This window comes from Schistocerca americana, chromosome 4 (assembly GCF_021461395.2).
Source record: "Schistocerca americana isolate TAMUIC-IGC-003095 chromosome 4, iqSchAmer2.1, whole genome shotgun sequence".
NCBI lineage: Eukaryota > Metazoa > Arthropoda > Insecta > Orthoptera > Acrididae > Schistocerca > Schistocerca americana.
The window spans coordinates 166503214-166524760 of NC_060122.1; positions in this window are offsets into that span (position 1 = coordinate 166503214).

Sequence of the window (21547 nt, forward strand, 5' to 3'; positions counted from 1 at the left end):
CGTAGTAATGCCAGTTCCATACGAGAGTAAATACGGTTAGCTTGTGCCGAATGAAACATTCTTCTCACTTTTAAAAACTTGGGAACTATACCGGTATCACGACAGCGTAGCAGAAAAGTGAGTCAGCAAAGTTGTTGACCTTTCTTCTTGCGTAGGTTCCCCAGTCGTCGTACCTTAGTTGACATTTCCTCCTCGTAGGGGCGTCGAATCATTCCATGTAGGCTTTCACGGCCGGCGTCTTTATCAGTAAACTCTTCCGGGCTAAGTTGCCGTGGTCGATCTGTAGAACTTCTTCTCCCTGAAGTACTAGCCAAGTTTCAGGTAGAGACCATTTTTAGACCTACTAAGAAAATTAGTGAATGCCTAAGATCAACAAAAGATGCTCGTCACCCCATAGCCACCCCCGGGGTATATAAAATTCCGTGTAGTTGTGGCAGGGTTTACATACGAACTACAAAAAGAAGCATCAATACACGGTTGACGGAGCACAAAAGAAACTGTCGCTTGGGACATATCGACAAATCGGCAGTAGCGGAACATGTTTTTAAGGATGGAGATCACGCAATAAAATTTGGTGAAACAAGCGTGCTAGCGAGGACATCGCGCTATTATACACGTGTGTATAGAGAGGCAATTGAAATCCACAAACATCAATACAATTTTAATCGTAAAGAATAAGGATTAAAATTGGATAAGATATGGCGGTCGACGTTGCATCAATCACGTGACAATCGATTGCCTGCAATCGAGAGAACAGACGATAGCCAGAGATAGCTGCACATCGACGCCACGTGACGTGTGGTGGCGCCCCCCCCCCCCGATCTCTATATAAGCGGCGGCCCCAGCTCCTAGCAGCCAGTCGTCAACTCACCTCGGAAGATGTTCTCCGTAGTTGAGAACGAAACGTCAGGGAGAAGAAGTTCTACAGATCGACCACGGCAACTTAGCCCGGAAGAGTTTACTGATAAAGACGCCGGCCGTGAAAGCCTACATGGAATGATTATTTTGTATGCTATAATATGTATGCGCAGATTGAATTCTAGAAATGTACTTTCTTTAGAATTACTGTAATTAGTGTAATTGCAACAGGAATAATGTTAATTTTTTGTGTCTTCTTCTTCTGCTGCTGCTAGTGTTGATTTGAATTGCAGTATGCATTGTTGTTTGAACCAGGCTGTTTGTAGTTTCTCAAAATAAGCTTTCTATTTCCGCGGTAAGAGACACGGAAAAACCAGTGCGTTTCTGCAGCACAACTTGTGTACATACAATATAGTTCGTCCAGCGAAACAAAAAATAGTGGTATTTTTTAAAGACACGTAAGCGATTTTGGAATAACTGTTACAAAAATACGCAGAGTAGCGTTTTACCTCGCATACACAGCCTGCATCAAGAATCGTAAAACAGGTTTTTTTTGTTGTTTGGAAGATCAATTCAAATCATGCATCTAGTGCAACCAGAAGCGCAACGACAAACAAACTGCGAGACAAATACCAATGAGGTTTCCATAAACAATACACTCCTGCCTTAATAAAGATAACAGATGACCTGAAGCTTGTCATGGATGCACAAGAGGCGATTATCATGTGCTTCTTAGACTTCTGCAAAGCATTTGACACTGTTGATTTCAACATTTTATTTGCCAACTTAGCAGCCCAAATTTCTTACCAAGTGCAGTGCAATGGTTTCGCTCATACCTGACTCCTCGCCAGCAATGCGCACGTCCGACACCATAAAGTCACAATAAGACAGGTAGTATCAGGCGTCCACCAGGATTGGGTAGTGGGTCCGATACTGTTTTCATTACATGTCAATGATGTGTCAACAGAAGTGTCCTACTGCAAATACCGCAAGTACGCTTATGACCTCTAGTTGTATCTGTCTAAGAGCAAAATCAACAAACCTGAAAACAGCTATCGAAAATCTCAATAACGAGCTGTGTGCACTAACAAAATGGCTGCTGAATATAGGGTTAAGGCTGAACCCATTCAAAACCCAAGCATTACTGGTTGATAATTCTAGGTTTATTAGCCAGAATTATCGGGAATCCTACCATATTTAACCGTAAATGGAAAGAATACCAACTTATCTTCTTCATGAAGGATCTAGGAGTAATAAGAGACGTAAATTTAAATTAGATTGAGCAGGTAATTGCAATGTGGAGGAAGGCATTCGCATCCCTCCACGCCCTCGAAAAACGGAAAAAGCCCTTCCCACTCGACCTGAAAAAGTAAGTTGTACAAACGCTTATACTTCCAAGAATTGATTACAGAGATGTTATCCTGTGTGGTCTCTCTCAAAGAAGGTCACGGCTGCTGGTTCAGATTATGAATGCCTGTGTTTGTTATATCTTTGATATTCGACTCATATTTCACCATGCACAGCTATCCCGTATGCAGGCAGCCAAGCGGACATGTTTCCATATTGTCTTATCAACATAAAATCCCTCATATGCTCCTCGACGTTTATACTCTTGCCTCTAAACAACAAGGCAGGAACACTCGTTCCCATCAGAGCAAAATCCTTTCTGTCCCACTCCACAATTCGGGCATCGTCGATTATCCCGTGTAGAAATCATGACAATGTAGATGTATTAGGGCACGTAAAGAGGAATGCAGACGCTTACCTCTCGCTCAGTGCGGAAATGAGACAGGAAAGCGCTAACGTCGGAACGAAGTGCCCTCCGCTGTACGGGCGTTGGAGTGTATATGTAAAATATCGGGGTGCACTTGGCCCTCGTAGGCCATATCAGATGCTACTAGAATGAGAATTAGCGGCTCCAGTCATGAAAAAAGACAACGGCCGGGAGAGCGGCGTGCTGAACACATGCCGCCCCATATCCGAATCCAGTGACGTATATCGTCTGAGGATGACACGGCGATCGGTCGGTACCATTGGGCCTTCCGAGGTCTGTTCGGATGGAGCATATGTACATGTAGATGTTGTGATTGTTGTATTTTGTTGACGTGCAGATCAACAGTCCCGTTGATACCAGCAGTTATGAGCGTCGTTGGAACGTCATTTCCAGACCTTTCAGTTTGAAGAGGAAAATTGACAATGTTAAAGTAAATGTAGATGTACTTCTATAGACTGTGTAACAAGTGCAAAACTACTGGGAATGAATATTGATTCTCAGTTGAAGTGACACTGAAAATAAGGAAAACTTGCCATGAATTTCAGTTTGAAGAGAGAAATTGACAATGTTAAAGTAAATGTAGATGGCACCTCTATAGACTGCGTAACAAATACCAAATTTCTAGGAATGAATATTGATTCTCTGTTGAAGTCGTGTGAACAGACAAAAATACTTGCAAACAGAATGTCATCAGTATGATATGCCCTTAGACTCCTATTATCAGTGTGTAACATGCAGTGTCTTTTAGTTACATGCTATTGTCTCCGTCTAAAAATACATAATCGCCGCATTTTTATACCTATTTTATACCATATTTATGTACATGTTTGAGCACAGACGTCACTATCGTATCAGTGTTGCACAGCGGACACTTTGCAATTATGATTCGATTTGATTAATTATTCGTTCCATAGACCCATAAAAGAGGGAATTCTCCTGGGTGTGGAACATGTCAGATAAACACATTACAAAAATGTAATTAGAAAAACTTGAGTTTCATTAATTTGAATGATCCTCAGTCAATAAACAGTAAAATTATGTACATGAATTAAATTTAAACTTCTAATATTTACAGGTTTAATACTTACATCTGCTTTCATTAAATCCACCATTCAGACACTTGCTAGTTTCTTGGCTATTACAACCAAGTATTGTCAAAAATTAAAGTAAATTATTCATTTCAGTGAACCTCAGTTAAGAACAGTCATATTATGCACAAGATTTAAAATTAAACATCCACTATTTACAGACTTAAGACTTACATCTGTTTTCCATACATCCATCATTCACTCAGTAGGTAGTTACATGGCTGTTACAACCAAGTATTGTCAAAAATTTAGGTATAATAAACTTTCATTATAATGGTCTACTGCACTTGTTGAGAAACTCATGGATGGAACAGAAGGAGTTGGCCACCAAAAATTCTTTTAAATTTTGTTTAAATTGTGCCTTGTCTGAAACTAAACTCTTAATGGTTGCTGGTTACTTATTGAAAATACGCGTTGCTGAGTACTGGACTCCTTTCTGGGTAAGAATAAGTGATTTTAAATCTTTATGTATATTGTTCTTATTCCTACTATTTATACTGTGTACTATGAGGAGGCCTAAGCCGAATTTCTACAAGTGAATAGTACGCACCTTCTAAATCAAACGCTTGTTCGAAAGACTGTCCACTAAAGTTTCTACATATGCCGTTCTAATTTTCTGGTGAAGCTCTTATCATTGTACATAACGTCTACACAATCTGACAGCCACAAATAAATTTATCCGTAATTTCACTGGTTGTATTACATCATGCAAAGAAAAATTACGGATTTAGCTTATAAGATGGCACAAACAGAACTGTCCGTAGAGCACGTAGGACGTCAGCGTCAAGTAGAGCACAGGAAGTGAGACAGGAGTGATTACTTGCGGAGGATCTTCTATTCCTGCCGCGGCACGCGCCAGACTACATCAGTGGGTCGACCGCCAGACTGCCAGATTGGCTTGTTCAGTGGCCAAGTGGGGCGCGGAGCTCGCACGACGCCCTCGTGCCCAAGTTTCTGTTTCGCCGCGATTAACTTGTGATGGAGTGTGCAATAAAATCGCGAATTAGCATCCCCCGAGCGCTCCACCCCCAACTTCAGTGCAACTTGCCGGAAGGAGTGAATTACTTGCAGTCGGCGCTTAAGGTAATGCTGCGGCGAGTTTGCTGCTGATGTGCCCACTCGGGCAGCGCACTCTTGAAAAATTGGGCCGCACTTTCTATGTTGCTCCCACTCCCACATAAAACAGCGCTTCAAGGGAAAAAATAGGACCTGGATACTGCCTCTTTGTTTTACAACAAACTCTGGAACGAAAAAAAAAGACAAAATTCTGCAGCGTCACAATCGCAGGCTCCACAAATAAGGAGAGTAGAAAGCTTAAGTTGCTGGTGTACTATAAACGAACTCTCCATATCTCACTTGCATTTACATTACAGGACGTGTGAATATGACTAAGAATTACTTTACCTGACACTTTACTGAGAAGACGAATTGCATCCACAAATACTCTATTGGCCATTAAAACTGCTACACCACGAAGATGACGCGAAACTTAACTGACAGGAAGAAGATGCTGTGATATGCAAATGATTAGCTTAGCAGAGTATTCACACAAGGTTGGCGCCGGTGGCGACACCTACAACGTGCTGACATGAGGAAAGTTTCCAACCGATTTCTCATACACAAACAGCGGTTGACCGGCGTTGCCTAGTGAAACGTTGTTGTGGTGCCTCGTGTAAGGAGGAGAAATGCGTACCATCACGTTTCCGATTTTCATAAAGGTCGGATTGTAGCCTATCGCGATTGCAGTTTATCGTATCGCGACATTGCTGCTCGCGTAGCTCGACATCCAATGACTGTTAGCAGAAAATGGAATCGGTGGGTTCAGTAGAGTAATACAAAACGCCGTGCTGGATCCCAACGGCCTCGTATCACTAGCAGTCGAGTTGACAGGTATCTTATCGGCATAGCTGTAACGGATCGTGCAGCCACGTCTCGATCCGTCAGTCAACAGATAGGGAACGTTCGCAAAACAACAACCATCTGCACGAACAGTTCGACGGCGTTTGCGGCAGCATGGACTATCAGCTCGGAGGCCATGGCTGCGGTTACCCTTGACGCTGCATCACAGACAGGAGCGCCTGCGATGGTGTACTCAACGACGAATACAGGTTCTGCTTACAGCATCATGATGGTCGCATCCGTGTTTGGCGACATCGCGGTGAACGCACATTGGAAGCGTGTATTCGTCATCGCCGTACTGGCGTATTACCCGGCGTCATGGTATGGGGTGCTATCGGTTACACGTCTCGTTCACCTCTTGTTCGCACTGACGGCACTTTGAACAGTGGACGTTACATTTCAGATGTGTTACGACCCGTGGCTCTACCCTTCATTCGATCTTTGCGAAACTCTACATTTTAGCAGGATAACGCACGACCGCATGTTGCAGGTCCTGTACGGGCCTTTCTGAATACAGAAAATGTTCGACTGCTGCCCTGTCCAGCCCATTCTGCACATCTCTCACCAATTGCAAACGTCTGGTCAATGGTGGCCGAGCAACTGGCTCGTCACAATACGCCAGTCACTACTCTTGACGAACTGTGGCATCGTGTAGAAGCTGCATGGGCAACTGTACCTCTACACGCCATCATAGCTCTGTTTGACTCAATGCTCTGGCGTATCAAGGCCGTTATTACGGCCAGAGGTGGTTGTTTTGAGTATTGATTTCTCAGGATCTATGCACCCAAATTGCGTGAAAATGTAATTCCATGTCAGTTCTAGTATAATATATTTGTCCAATGAATACCCGTTTATCATCTGCATTTCTTCTTGGTGTAGCAATTTTAATAGCCTACACTGGTGTGCAGAATTTAAGAACGAAACGATGTTCGACGTCCAAATGCAATTACTATTGACAGACGTCAGGTGACGGCACTAGCAATGGTGGGCATCTCGGGGGTGGGGGGAGGGGGAGGGGGGGAGGGGTGGGTATGCGGAACAACAGTGCAGTCGTTGTCATAATGCGGGAGCGGAGCGATTTATGTGACATCCAAAAGGGCTTGATCATTCATTGGCTTTCGGCTAAATCTGTAAACTGTTCGCGCGCCGGCGTGGTTAAAGTATACAGTACATCAGTACATGGCAAAATGGCGCTATCCAAATCCGGCGCTAGGGTACCTGTAGTGAATCACGAACCACAGAACACAGGAATGAACGACGGCTGCGGAGATGTGTACGGAGGAATAGACGTGCAACAACTGAGCAACTGACCGCCCAGATGAAGCAAGGGGCTACCAACTGTATCTCCTCAACGACTTTTTCAGCGAACGTTGCTGCATATGGGCCTCCGGCTGTAGGCGCCAAGTTCATGCGTCCATTCTGAGTGCTGTTAATCGGCAACGAAGGCTGGAATTTGCACGCCAATACCGTAAATGGACGTTTACTTTTCAGATTAAACACGTTTTATACTACACCGACAGATGGCCGTTGGCGTGTATGCCCTGAAACGATTGAAGGAGGCGCGGTAGGGTCTTGGGAATGTTTTCATGGCATTCCCTGGGAGATTTTATTTTGGAAGACACACCGGATGACCACAGTCTTTTGTTCCTCAGCACGATGGCATCTATCAGCATGACAATGCAACATGTCACACAATGTACATGCGTGTTTCGAAGAGCACCAGGATGAGTTTACCATACTGCCCCTGACACCAAACTCACCAGATTTAACCACACTCGAGAACCTGTGGGTTCACCTCGATCTAACTACCTGCAGCGTGTAGCCTCAATCAAGAGACCTGGCCCAGATTCCTGTGGCACTGGAGGTGGCATGCCTTCACATCCCTACACGTCTCGCAGCGGTTTACGCTGCATGAGGCCTTTAACAGGTGGCCGTGAATTAAAGTGACTGGACACATTCCTCGAAGAAACTCTGACTGTATATACACTACTGGCCATTAAAATTGCTACACCGAGAAGAAATGCAGATGATAAACGGGTATTCACTCGACAAATATATTACACTAGAACTGACATGTGATTACATTTTCACGCAATTTGGGTGCATAGATCGTGAGAAATAAGTACCCAGAACAACCACCTCTGGCCGTAATAACGTCCTTGATACGCCTGGGCACTGAGCCAAACAGAGCTTGGTTGGCGTGTACAGGTACAGCTCCCATGCAACTTCAAAACAATACCACAGTTCATCAAGAGTAGTGACTTGCGTATTGTGACGAGCCAGTTGCTCGGCCACCATTGACCAGACGTTTTCAATTGGTGATAGATCTGGAGAATGTACTGGCCAGGGCAGCAGTCGAACATTTTCTGTATCCAGAAAGGCCTGTACAGGACCTGCAACATGCGGTCGTGCATTACCCTGCTGAAATATAGGGTTTCGCAGGAATCGAATGAAGGGTAGAGCCAAGGGTCGTAATACATCTGAAATGTAACGTCCACTGTTCAAAGTGCCGTCAGTGTGAACAAGAGGTGACCGAGACGAGAAACCAATGGCACTCCATACCATCACGTCGGGTGATACGCCAGTATGGCGATGACGAATACACGCTTCCAATGTGCGCTCACCGCGATATCACCAAACACGCATGCGACCATCATGATGCTGTAAACAGAACCTGGATTCATCCGAAAAAATGACGTTTCGCCATTCGTGCACCCAGGTTCGTCGTTGAGTACACTATCGCAGGCGCTCCTGACTGTGATGCAGCGTCAAGGGTAACCGCAGCCACGGTCTCCGAGCTGATAGTCCATGCTGCTGCAAACGTAGTCGAACTGTTCGTGCAGGTGGTTGTTGTCTTGCAAACGTCCCCATCTGTTGACTCAGGGATCGAGACGTGACTGCACGATCCGTTACAGCCATGCGGATTAGATGCCTCTCATCTCGACTGCTAGTGATATGAGGCCGTTGGAATCCAGCACGGCGTTCCGTATTACCCTCCTGAACCCACCGATTCCATATTCTGCTAACAGTCATTGGATCTCGACCAACGCGAGCAGAAATGTCGCGATACGATAAACAGCAATCGCGATAGGCTACAATCCGACCTTTATGAAAATCGGAAACGTGATGGTACGCATTTCTCCTCCTTACACGAGGCATCAGAACATCATTTCAGCAGGCAACGCCGGTCAACTACTGTTTGTGTATCAGAAATCGGTTAACAAACTTTCCTCATGTCAGCACGTTGTAGGTGTCTCCACCGGCGCCAACCTTGTGTGAATGCTCTGAAAAGCTAATCTTTTGCATATCACAGCATCTTCCTCCTATCGGTTAAATTTCGCGTCTGTAGCACGTCATCTTCGCGGTGTAGCAATTTTAATGGCCTACAGAGTAGTAAGAACTGCTAAATTATATTACAGAAAGTAACCCACAGAAATACGTAGTGAGGCGAACAGAAATGACTTAATTATAGACAATTATTACACTGAAGTCACCGCGCTCATGATGGTCTTCCGGACGATACAGAAGGCGGAACATGGATCTTAATGGTGTGTGTCACCACGGACGGCAGTGCATGCCTCGCAACGTGCTTCCATGCTGGCCACAAGATTGGTTACGAGTTCTTGTGGTTGGGTTTTCCATTCGCCAACCAGCGAGGGTGACAGTTTGACAATCGCTGGGTAGTCGTTGGTGATCTCCAACTATACTGTTCGGCGATGCTGCTGGGAGCATTACGTCGTCCCACCTTTCGCTATAATGGGGATACGTCGGGCGTTGACGAGAGTGATCGATTTGGTAGCCCAGGTGTTATGATGTGGGGACGCATATTGTTGCCCGGACGTATTGACAAAAAATGGCTCTGAGCACTATGGGACTCAACATCTTAGGTCATAAGTCCCCTAGAACTTAGAACTACTTAAACCTAACTAACCTAAGAACATCACACACACCCATGCCCGAGGCAGGATTCGAACCTGCGACCGTAGCAGTCCCGCGGTTCCGGACCGCAGCGCCAGAACCGCTAGACCACCGCAGCCGGCGGACGTATTGACCCTCAAATCCTTGAACACGGTACCATCACACAATTCTAGCACGATACTCCCTCCCGATGTGCGTCTTTTCAGCGGTCGATTTGGCCCTGACTTCATTTTTATGCACAACAATGCGTGATTGCATCGAACAGCACAGGTGGGAGCTCTCGGAGCTAGAGGATATTCAGCCAACTCACTCACTTGCCCGTTTCCTCGATTTAAATCCCATCGAGGATGTCTGGAACGCTTTGGGTAGGCGTATTGCCGTACGTCCACAAATAGCAACGACCGTGGAGCAACGGTCAACCGCGCTGGTGGAGAAACGGTACACTCGTCCACAAGAACTCCTTACCACCCTTGTGGTCAACTTGGGAGCGCGTTGCAGAGCATACATTGCCACCCGGATCCCTGTCTTATGGTTCAAATGGCTCTGAGCACTATGGGACTCAACTGCTGAGGTCATTAGTTCCCTAGAACTGAGAACTAGTTAAACCTAACTAACCTAAGGACATCACAAACATCCATGCCCGAGGCAGGATCCGAACCTGCGACCGCAGCGGTCTTGCGGTTCCACACTGCAGCGCCTTTAACCGCACGGCCACTTCGGCCGGCCCCTGTCTTACCTTTTGAAACGTCCATGGGATCATCATGAATCGCGGTGACGTCTGTGTGAGTATTTGCTTTGAATAAAAGTCTCATTTGTGTTCGTGTCATTGTGTGTTTCTTTCAGATACCTTCTTGTTCTATACCGTATCATTTCTTGCTGTTTACGGTCCAAGTATCATTGAGCTATGTTACTTGGCAGCTAACATCATGGGAAAGTAACTTTCGTCTTTAAAACCCGGAAACCAGTCTATGTGAAGATGGAGCCCGGGTAAAGTGACTGGCCGAACCATGCATTAATTCAACAGTCAGTCGTTTATAGTAGTTAAGTGAGATACGGGATGAAGGTACAAGGGTAATCCCAAAAGTAAGGTCTCCTTTTTTTTTATAAGTACATAGACCTGTTTATTTCTACAATGGTTTACATCAGTTTACAGCTTGAACATATAGCTATTTTTCGACATAATCACCATTTATGTCGATGCATTTTTGTAGACGCTGTGGCAGTTTTTGTATGCCCATGTCATACCAGCTCACCGCCATGCTATTCAGAAAATTATGAACCTCTTCTTTCACCTCGTCGTCGGAGCTGAGTCGCTTTCCGGCCAAATATTCTTGTAACCTAGGGAACAGGTGATAGTCACTGGGTGCCAAGTCAGGACTATGGGGTGGGTGGGTGATTATGTTCCACCGAAACTATTGCAGGAGAGCAACGGTTTGCCGAGCGATGTGTGGGCGAGCTTTGTCATGGAGAATGTGAACCTCCTTGCTCAACATTCCTCTTCTCCGGTTCTGAATTACCCGTTTGAGTTTTTTCAGAGTCTCACAGCACCTGTCAGCGTCAATTGTGGTCCCAGCGATTCAGCTCCGACAACGAGGTGAAAGAAGAGGTTCATAACATTCTGAACAGCATGGCGACGAGCTGGTATGACATGGACATGCAAAAACTGCCACAGCGTCTACAAAAATGCATCGACAGAAATGGTGATTATGTCGAAAAATAGCTAAATGTTCAAGCTGTAAACTGATGTAAACCATTGTAGAAATAAACAGGTCTGTGTAAAAAAAAAAAAAATAGGAGACCTTACTTTTGGGGGTTACCCTCGTAGTAGAATGGTTTTATTCTCACGAGGGCCCTTCATACTTGGCAATGTGTGACAAATTACGTGATGTACTGCAAAGCAGACTAATTGGAAAATTTTATTGGCGGATCCGAATCAATGTTCTGCACTACTGCACTGTAAAATCGGGCTAATGGTAGTCAACCTCGCTTTGACTTAAAAGACAGGATTGAAGTTTTCACTACACCAAAGTCAACTACTGAAATCCCTGTAGCAATCCAACTATTTTCTGAATGATTTCGGGATCCGACCACTGACGAATACATACACAGCCAACACATCACAAACCGCCTCCAACTACCTCCTAGCAACCTCCACCTGTAATCTTCCTAAGAACAAAGCAAGTCGCTTGGCATCTGAACGACGGGCCATTCCCTTGGCCTATGTAATGCAAAAATTTTCAAATGTGTCTAAATGTCCAAGGGACCAAACTGCTGAGGTCATCGGTCCCTAGACTTAGACAATACTTAAACTAACTCATGCTAAGAACAACACACACGTCCATGCATGAGGGAAGACTCGAACCTCCGGAGGGAGGGGCCGCACAGTCCGTGACATGGCGCCTCAAACCGCACTACCACTCCTAGCGGCCCTATGTAATGCGCCAAAATTTGTGTTACGTAAAATCGGCATTACTAGTAGGTGTCGCCTCATCTTAATATCAAAATGTGCTATTATGAAAAGAAACGAGGGTATAATGAATTGTCTGAAAAGTGTCCTTATTGTATTTTTGTAAAATGTTGTAGATGCTGTCGCCTGAAGACATCTGAGCAGCAGAATCCGGTCAAAAGTCAGCGAGTTTACTACACACCGTCGATTGCAGAGTTGTGGCTTGCGGCTAAGATATCATCAACGACGAAGCTGGCCACCACGAGACTCCAACGACAGCCGCAAAGAAAAACCAGCTATTATTAAAAGGGAGGATCAGCGTACTATGTTTGTTCTTCGTAAATGGTACTTATATTGTGTATTTAAACCAGGGACCTAGAAACGACGGGAGGATACGTCCCGCCATAGGCCACAGTGGTTCACAACCCCACAACAGGCCGCAGCAGTCCACCTACCCCACCGTCGCCTCACACCGAACCCAAGGTTGTAAATGGTTCAAATGGCTCTGACTTCTGAGGTCATCAGTCCCCTAGAACTTAGAACTACTTAAACCTAACTAACCTAAAGACATCACACAGATCCATGCCCGAGGCAGGATTCGAACCTGCGACCGTAGCGGTCCCGCGGTTCCAGAGTGTAGCGCCTAGAACCGCTCGGCCACCCCGGTCGGCGGTTGTAAATGGTTCTTGGTTTGTCCCATAAGAAATTCACTTAGTCGTTGTTGGTAGTCGGATTAAAGTCAGTCCGATTCTGGGCTAGACTCGGAAGTATCAGAGCCAGACACTACAGTCGTTTAGGAGAATTCCGTGAGACTGTAATTAGCTTGTTTGAAAGATATTTACGTCGCCCTATAAGAATTTTGATCTCACCTTGTGGGGCAAAAAGAGTCAAGTGGCTGATTTCTTTGGGAACCTACAATTTTGCGTGAGGTAGTAGTAATGGCGACGGTGTATTGGTTTCTCGTGGTTGGTGATTTTATGCCAAAACAGTTACTGAACGAAGTGTAGCTTGAGAGCCACTCTTTTGCAGGTGGTCCGTGTCTCGGTTAGACTGAAGATTTACCATTTTACTGTTGGAGATAAGTGACATTATCACGTGAAGTCCTTATCTGAATTTGAAGACGGAGAAAGATCGCACTAAGGAAATAGAGCACAGAGCCTTTGCGTAGTATTAGTCAATTCGAAGGTGATAGCAAGTACTTCGGAAATATTGATTTTGGGATATTCTGTTAGGGTTTATTTTGTGACTTCAAAGTGAGCGTAGATGTATTTTGGTTAATGCTTCGAAGTCTCTATGTAGATACACTGACTGTGTTACCTTGGTCATTATAATACTGAACTTCCTACAGATGTATGTGATATAGCGAGAACCAGTCTAAGTTAGTAGGAGATTTGCACCCGCGGTCTCGAATTGAGTACCTTTTCCTATAAAACCCTAAACGAGAAAGCAATAACCATTCTTACTGAAGACACTCTAATTGTCTCTCCTATAGCGTGAGTGCTATGTTTCATAATTCCAATAGAAGGGGGTCCGCGGAAAGTCAACGCCTGAAGTCGGATTAGTTTTGCGTCTATTTTAAACTTCCGGCAGTTTAGAAGTGGCATTAAGACCGAAGATTTTTGTTCAATTTTTTTTTACTTGTCCGCTTAGAGAGGTTTGTTTGATTGGTCATCACTCGTAAATAAAGCTGACTTGTACCTGTACATGTAAGAAAACAAGCAATAAAGACGGGACGGTTTCTGTTTGAAAAATAAAAATACTGTCCTGAGTCTCATTTGCCCCACATTTAGTATTCAAGGATATTTTAAACTGATAGTTCAGTTTTATAGCAAACTAATAATTCTGCAAATATTGTGAAGCAAAGTGGTAAAAGGAAGTCGAATATTAAATAAACAAACGTCGGCAACGTTATAAAAAGCAAACATATTAATTCCGAAAGAAATAGAAACATTAGTTCAGATTTGCTAATATCCAAAGAGAGAACTTTTCCGTATTTATTAAGTTAAGAGGGAGAGAAATTATCTCCAAGAGGTTATATAAACGGAAAATGGATTAATTCTTGAAATGAAGACAAATTATTTATGGTTGAGAGGGTGAGAATTTTAAAACTAATTGATACATTGGTATTCAGGTTATGCAACGAAATTGCTGTAGCGTGGTTTACTATGTGTATAAGTTATTTTAATATCGTCAAGTAAACAAGAGTGTAACTTGTACTTCCGAAAGGGCAATATAAAATAAGTATTATTTAAAAGTGCAGACAAGCACACTACAGTTAGGTCGTTCTACGCAATTTGGTTGTGGTTTTGAATAGGAAACATATTTATATGGTATTATCGAGCACTACTGCTCGCATTGTTTTTTAGAAAAGAGTTGAACATTTCCATTACGTCCTTGCTTAGCAAGGTGCCTTGTCGTACCGTAGAGTTACACACTGGAAGATTCAATTTGTGGCTGTGAGTGGTGAAGTCGAATATCTGATTTTCTGTCCAATATATTCTATAGTGCATAGCATTTTCTACTGTCGACATCGTCTTTGGTGCTACCTATTCGTGAGAAACTTGTAGTTAGATACCTTATTAATATCATTATTATCATATTCTGGTAGCTACCACTCTCCCGTCAAACCAAAGTAGTATTTGTGGCAGTCCTGCAGTGCACAGTATGTTCGTAGTGGTACGTAGTGTGGGCTGTATCGAGAGAATTTCAGCACTCAAGTAAAACGTGTCTACTTTGTGATCTGGACAGACGTCATTTCCGATGCAGAAATTTACGCCCGCTGGTTATCTTGGGCATAGTCTTACCTGTGAGGTCCAGTGACATACTTCCACAATAGAGCTAACGTAGCAGATTCTTGTGCTCCTTGAGATTAACTAGGCAAAGTTAGGTGTTGATTCCTGGTGTGTGACGTTGCTTCCCTTACGTGCCATTGTGCCTCTGTAGTGTGTAATCGTTTTGTTTCGAAAATCGTTTCACCTTTGGCCCGAAAGCCATTCATCAAGCCCTTCTGTATGTCCCTTAAATTGCTCCGTTTCCGCATTACGACAACGACCGCACTGCTGTTCCACATCCCCTCTGACACGCTTTATGTACCCTCCACTGCTAGTGCTGCCATTTGGCGTCTGTGAGTGGTAATTGCACGCTGACGTCGGAAAGGTGAAGTAGAATTTCTTTACGTAAAGGTGGGCTTGTTGTTGTTACTATCCTATCGAACGGTAGCCCACTCCTTCTTCTCCCTGTTGTAGCAGAGGGAACCAACATGGAAATTCTGCAGTGCTTTAAAAAATACACTTAAACAGACCTGTAGGTAATCGGGTGCTACACAATACTGATGACACAAATTCCAACCGAAATTTAAAATTACATCTATCATTTTGCACAGCGCTGCTTCCAGTCGCGACATCAAATTACCGACTGATCAGTTTATTGTTTCCGATAATGGTATTTGCGAGTACATTCCAATGAAATCCCTGACCTGTCTCCTGCAAATTGTTTAAGGACCCAGCGCAGCAGAGCTGAAATTCTAACTTCTCCAGACCACTTTCAGCTACGGATTTCCCGCCAAATGACCTAACTCTGCCAGTATCCAGCAGTAGGAGGCAAGGAATCCTAAAGGAGGACGAGTAGGGTTTGGAAACTGGGCAGTTGCGGGACTGAATCCTGGACAGCCCCAGAATTTCCCGCCAGATATGCCAGTTCTAGTTTACTATCCACCAATAGGACGCAAGGAAGAACTGTCCCACACGGAGGGTATCGCAAATTGACAATTTCTAAGAAATGCACAGCCCAGCATTTTGGGGAGGGCTGGGGATTTGCCAAGTATTCGCCGCTTTCTTCAGGACAAAAGAGGTGTTACTGTGGTTTCCAGTGGCATATGGCAGTTGCTCGCTTCTCAGGTAGCGGTCACTTGAGAGGGAGGGAGGAGGGGAGGGAGACAGAGAAAGAGAGAGAGAGAGAGAGAGAGAGAGAGGGAGGGAGGGAGAGGGAGAGGGAGAGAGAGAGTTTTGACAGGAATTTCCCAGGCATCAATACCAAAGACTTGCCACCACCCCTCATGCTTTGCCCAACAGGCCACACTGAACTGAACTGAACAGAACTGGCTCTAACCACTATGGGACTTAACATCTGAGGCCATCAGTCCCCTAGACTTAGAACTACTTAAAACTAACTAACCTAAGGACATCACACACATCCATGCCCGAGGCAGGATTCGAACCTGCGACCGTGGCAGTGGCGCGGTTCTGTACTGAAGCGCCTACAACGGTTCGACCACAGCGGCCGGCCCACTGACCTGGTGTGGAAGGTGTGTGTTTTGGAAAGAAATAAGAAATGAGTCTTATCAGATTTCAAAAGAAGCTTACATTCAGTATCATGCATTTCTTCGCCGGTGACTAGCGCCTCCCATTCCAGCAATCAGGACTCAAAGGATTGCCAGCGGTCTGGCATGCGTGCCGAGGTGCGGTGTTTTATGTTGACGTTGATTTCATGACGGTATTCCTTGTGCAATCGGCAAAAAATGATACTTCCTTTCGATGTACTTTACAAGACCTGCATCTTACGAAATTAAATAGACAGCAGAGAATGATGAGCTTTTTCCACCAAATAACGAGGTTCGACGTCTGTGAATTGGTATGCAACCTGAATTTAATAAATAAACAATAGATTATTACGCCCTCTGCAATGTAGTTGAATTTACTATCGTGGGATCCTTACAGTCCACGAACTCAATGCAGACTGAGCGATTTTTCCACAATTTTTTTCTTGGAGGGGTGGAGAGGAAAGGGGCAAGCAGTAAGGGTGAGATGAACTCTTGCGGTGTCACAATGCAGTATGTCAGTCGATCCCTGCACAACAAGATGAGCACACACACACACACACACACACACACACACACATACACACGCACGAAAATTTTCCAACAGGACAACACCTCCAAACTGCAGCAGTATAATTATATAATTAGGAGATGTAGTTGCTGGGTGGGCGAGTGAGATTTTCCCACCAAATAAAGAGCTCCAATTCCTGAAAATTGAATTTTATACATAAACAGTATATCTTCTGCTATGTAACTGACACTGATCTCAATTCTGGCTGTGCGGGATAGCCGAGCGGTCTGAGGCACCTTGCACGGTCAGCGCGGCTCCCCCCCATCGGAGGTTCAAGTCCTCCCTCGGGCATGGGTGTGTGTGTAGTCCTTAGTATAATTTAGTTTCAGTTAGATTAAGTAGCATGTAAGCTTAGGGACTGATGACCTCAGCAGTTTGGTCCCATAAGATCTTACCACAAATTAAAAAAAAATTTCAATTCTGTGTCGTGAGGGCCTTCTTCTCCAGCACAGACTGAATCTTTTTTCTGTCAATATTTGGATGTGCGAGTGGGGGGGGGGGAGGTGCGAGATGGGAATTTCCCAAATGGGGAGGGGTAATTAATTGAACAATTATATTAATAAGTCAATTAATTTAATACCAAAAGTGTGTTCTTATCAGGGAGGAGGAAGGATGGTTGGAGATTTCCCAGAGGGGTAGAGGAGGAGGAGGGAGAGGGGTAGGGGGTTTCCCCCAGAAGCATGAATTATTTCCAGGGGGTCATGACTCTATCCCACGTGGTTGTACATCAATTAGCATAATAATAGGTTAAGGGGAGGAGGCTAATCCAACCCTGAGTGTATGCTTACCCCTGAGTGTATGCAATCTGTACAAACAAATGGTACTGTGTGTGTGTGCCACACTACTCTCACGTTTAGGAGACATAGCTTATGTCACACACTTAGGCTTTCAACAACTGGATGTCTGAGGCAGCTGTATAAAGTATTCTACAATACATTGTGCACATATACCATCCTCTACAGAAATGAATAGTTTGAGTGATATGAAGATGAAATGAGATTAGACAGAGCTTGTAGTTTAAAGGCTTGTTTGGGGCTGATAAACACAAAGAGAACATTTTTATTTATAGTCTATGTAAGTACAAACTGGGTATATGAGTCCAATTATAACCAAGAGCATTTCTGTAAACATTTACACCTGTCAAAGTTGAAGCAGGTGTCCACTTGTGTACCATTACAAAGAGAGAGGGAGGGGAAAATAAAATTATAATCACTGATCACGATTCAGACTGCTTATACAATTACAAATTTAGTGGTAGTTGCCAGTAATTTCATAATTTTTTGCACAACCGGGTTCAAAGGCTAAAGCTTCAACTTCAGGTCCCAAGAAATAATTATGACAACACAAATGTGTGGCAGTCGGGCCAGTCAGGCCAGGGGTCACGCCTATGTCAAACAAATGTGTGGTCGTGTAGGACCAGAAACCACCCCTCCTTCACGAACGACATGACAAGGAAATGACTAGTCACTTAATTTCCCACAATTCAGTTCTGAACATCTATACAATGGTAGTTAACCATACAAAAGCAAACAACATTAGTTTCTGAAAACTTATATTCTACCCGTACTAATGTCATTCCACCCATCCCACACTTCACATCCTTACTACTGGATTTGTTGGCGACGATTAATGAATGAGTAATGTACATACTTCAATTTTAAAGCAGTTTTCTTTCATGAATGTTCACTAGCGTTGTTTCGGACACAATGCATTCAGAAATCTACACGGCCTATGGACAAGTAAGACTATTAGATAATTAACTGTATTAATCTGTTACGCAAGTTATGTTTATACAATAGTCTGCGTTACTTGACTGTCAAGGGTGTGTTTAAGATATGAAATCACCATTTGTTTGTCCTGACTCTACAGCAGCTTGCTGTAAAATACAGTCTTCAAGGTTATACATATTACCTCTTACAGCACGAGGCAGAATCGTTTTAATATATATGCCCCAATGAAGCAAAGACCAGTGTTCCCTCCGAACACGCAATAGTAATGCCTTTAAAATAATTCTTTTGTTAGTCATTGCAAGGCAAGTTGCATGACTGTGAGACAGACGTTAAAACCATGTTTCTGCACATTACACAGCTAGACATAATTTCTTTCTGCGTAGAGTAACATCTTCCTATCAGAAAGGTCAACTACCGGGCTGTGCACTTACTGTCCTTACTCTGCAGGTCTTCCTGCGTTTTATTTTTGTTCACACGTCACGTTCTGCAGGACCAAATTGAGGAGCAAACCTCCAAGGTAATGGAACCTGTCAGTACACTAAATTACAACATAAAAGTAATAATAGACAAAAATAAAATGTTTATGAACCCAAAAAAGTCAATCCGTAAGTTTACGTAAAGGTAATCAATAATACAACAAGAATCAACTTAATTTTTCGAGGAACTCTTCGACAGAATAGAAGGAGTGACCCATGAGGAAACTCTTCAGTTTCGATTTGAAAGTGCGTGGATTACTGCTAAGATTTTTTAATTCGAGCGGTCGCTTATTGAAAATGGTTGCAGCAGTATACTACACACCTTTCTGCACAGGAGTTAAGGAATTCCGATCCAAATGCAGGTTTGATTTCTGCCGTGTATTAACTGTTTGAAAGCTGCTTATTCTTGGGAATAAGCTAATATTGTTAACAAGAAATGACGGCAAATAATACATATATTGAGGGGCCAATGTCAAAATACCCAGACTCATGAAGAGGAGTTGACAAGAGGTTCGTGAACTTACACCACTTACTGCCCGAACTGCCCGTTTCTGAAACAAATATATCCTTTTAGAATGGGAAGAGTTACCCCGAAGTGTAATACCGTACGACATGAGCGAATGAAACTAAACAAAGTAGACTAATTTTTGTGACGAACGATCACTCACTTAAGGTTCCGTTCTAATAGTAAAAATAGCAGCATTAAGTCTTTGAACAAGATCCTGAATGTGGGCTTTACATGACAGTTTACCATCTATCTGAACACCTATAAATTTGAACTGTTCAGTTTCGCTAATCATATGTCCACTCTGTGAAATTAAAACGTCAGGTTTCGTTGAATTGTGTGTTATAAATTGTAAAAACTGAGTCTAACTGTGATTCGGCGTTAGTTTATTTTCTACAAGCCATGGACTTATGTCATGAACTACGATATTTGAAACTGAACCAATGTTGCACACAACATCCTTTACTACCAACCAGCAAACAGAAATATTTTAGAGTTACCCGTAGTACTATAGGGCATATCATTTATACAAGTAAGAAACAGGAGTGGCCCCAACACTTATCCCCGGTCACCGCCACTTGACTGTACCCCACTCACACCCCACATCACAGCCATTCTCAACATTGTGAATAATGACCTTTTTCTGTCTGTTGCTAACGTAAGAGGTAAACCAGTTGTGAGCTACTCCCCATATTCCATAGTGGTTGAACTTCTGGAGCAATATTTTGTGATCGACACAATCAAACGCCTAGTTAAATCAAAAAATATATCTAGCGTTCGAAACCTTTTGTTTAACGTATCCAGTAATTCACAGAGAAAAGAGATTGTAGCATTACAAGTTGTTAAACGATTTCTAAAGTTGAACTATACACTTGATAGCAAATCATGTGATATAAAATGATCTATTATCCCTACATACACAGCTTTTCCAATAGCCGCGCGGGATTAGCCAAGCGGTCTAAGGTGCTGCAGTCATGGACTGTGCGGCTGGTCCCGGCGGAGGTTCGAGTCCTCCCTCGGGCATGGGTGTGTGTATTTGTCCTTAGGATAATTTAGGTTAAGTAGTGTGTAAGCTTAGGGACTGATGACCTTAGCAGTTAAGTCCCATAAGATTTCACACACATTTGAACAATAACTTTAGCAAAAACTAATGGCATAGACATAGGTCTAAAATCGTCTACATTATCCTTTCCTCCCTTTTTATAAAGTGGCTTTACTGCTGAGAACTTTAATCATTGAGGAAACAGACCATTCTTAAAGGAAAAATTACAAATATGACTAAATACAGGGCTAACATGTGCAGCACAGTACTTTAATATTCTGCTAGGCACTCCATCAATCCAGTGATTTAATTATTGACTCAATTTCCCCCTTGTTTGTATCACAGAGGAGTATTTCAGACATCAATCTCGGAAAGGCATTTGTCAAGAAAGTTACATGATTCCCTGTAGAAACCAAATTTTTATTTAATTCACCATCAATGCACAGAAAATTATTGTTAAAGTAAAAGTAGGATGAAGCAAACAGCTTGGTGGAATGACACAGTCAAGGCAGCCTGTAAAAGGAAAAAGACGGCGCTACATACTAGAACTCAGGTAGACAGAGAAAGTTATGTTGAAGAAAGAAACAAAGCCAAACAGATAATTGCAGCATCCAAGAAGAAATCTTGGGAAGACTTTGGAAACAGGTTGGAGACTATGGGTCAAGCTGCTGGAAAACCATTTTGGAGTGTAATTAGCAGTCTTCGAAAGGGAGGTAAGACGGAAATGACAAGTATTTTGGACAGGTCAGGAAAATTCTGGTGAATCCTGTGGATGCCCTGGGCAGATGGAGGGAATATTTTGAAGAGTTGCTCAATGTAGGTGGAAATACGATCAGTAATGTTTCAGATCTCGAGGTAGAATGGGAAAGATGATGGAAATAGGATCACATTTGAGGAAGTGAAGAAAATGGTCAATAGATTGCAG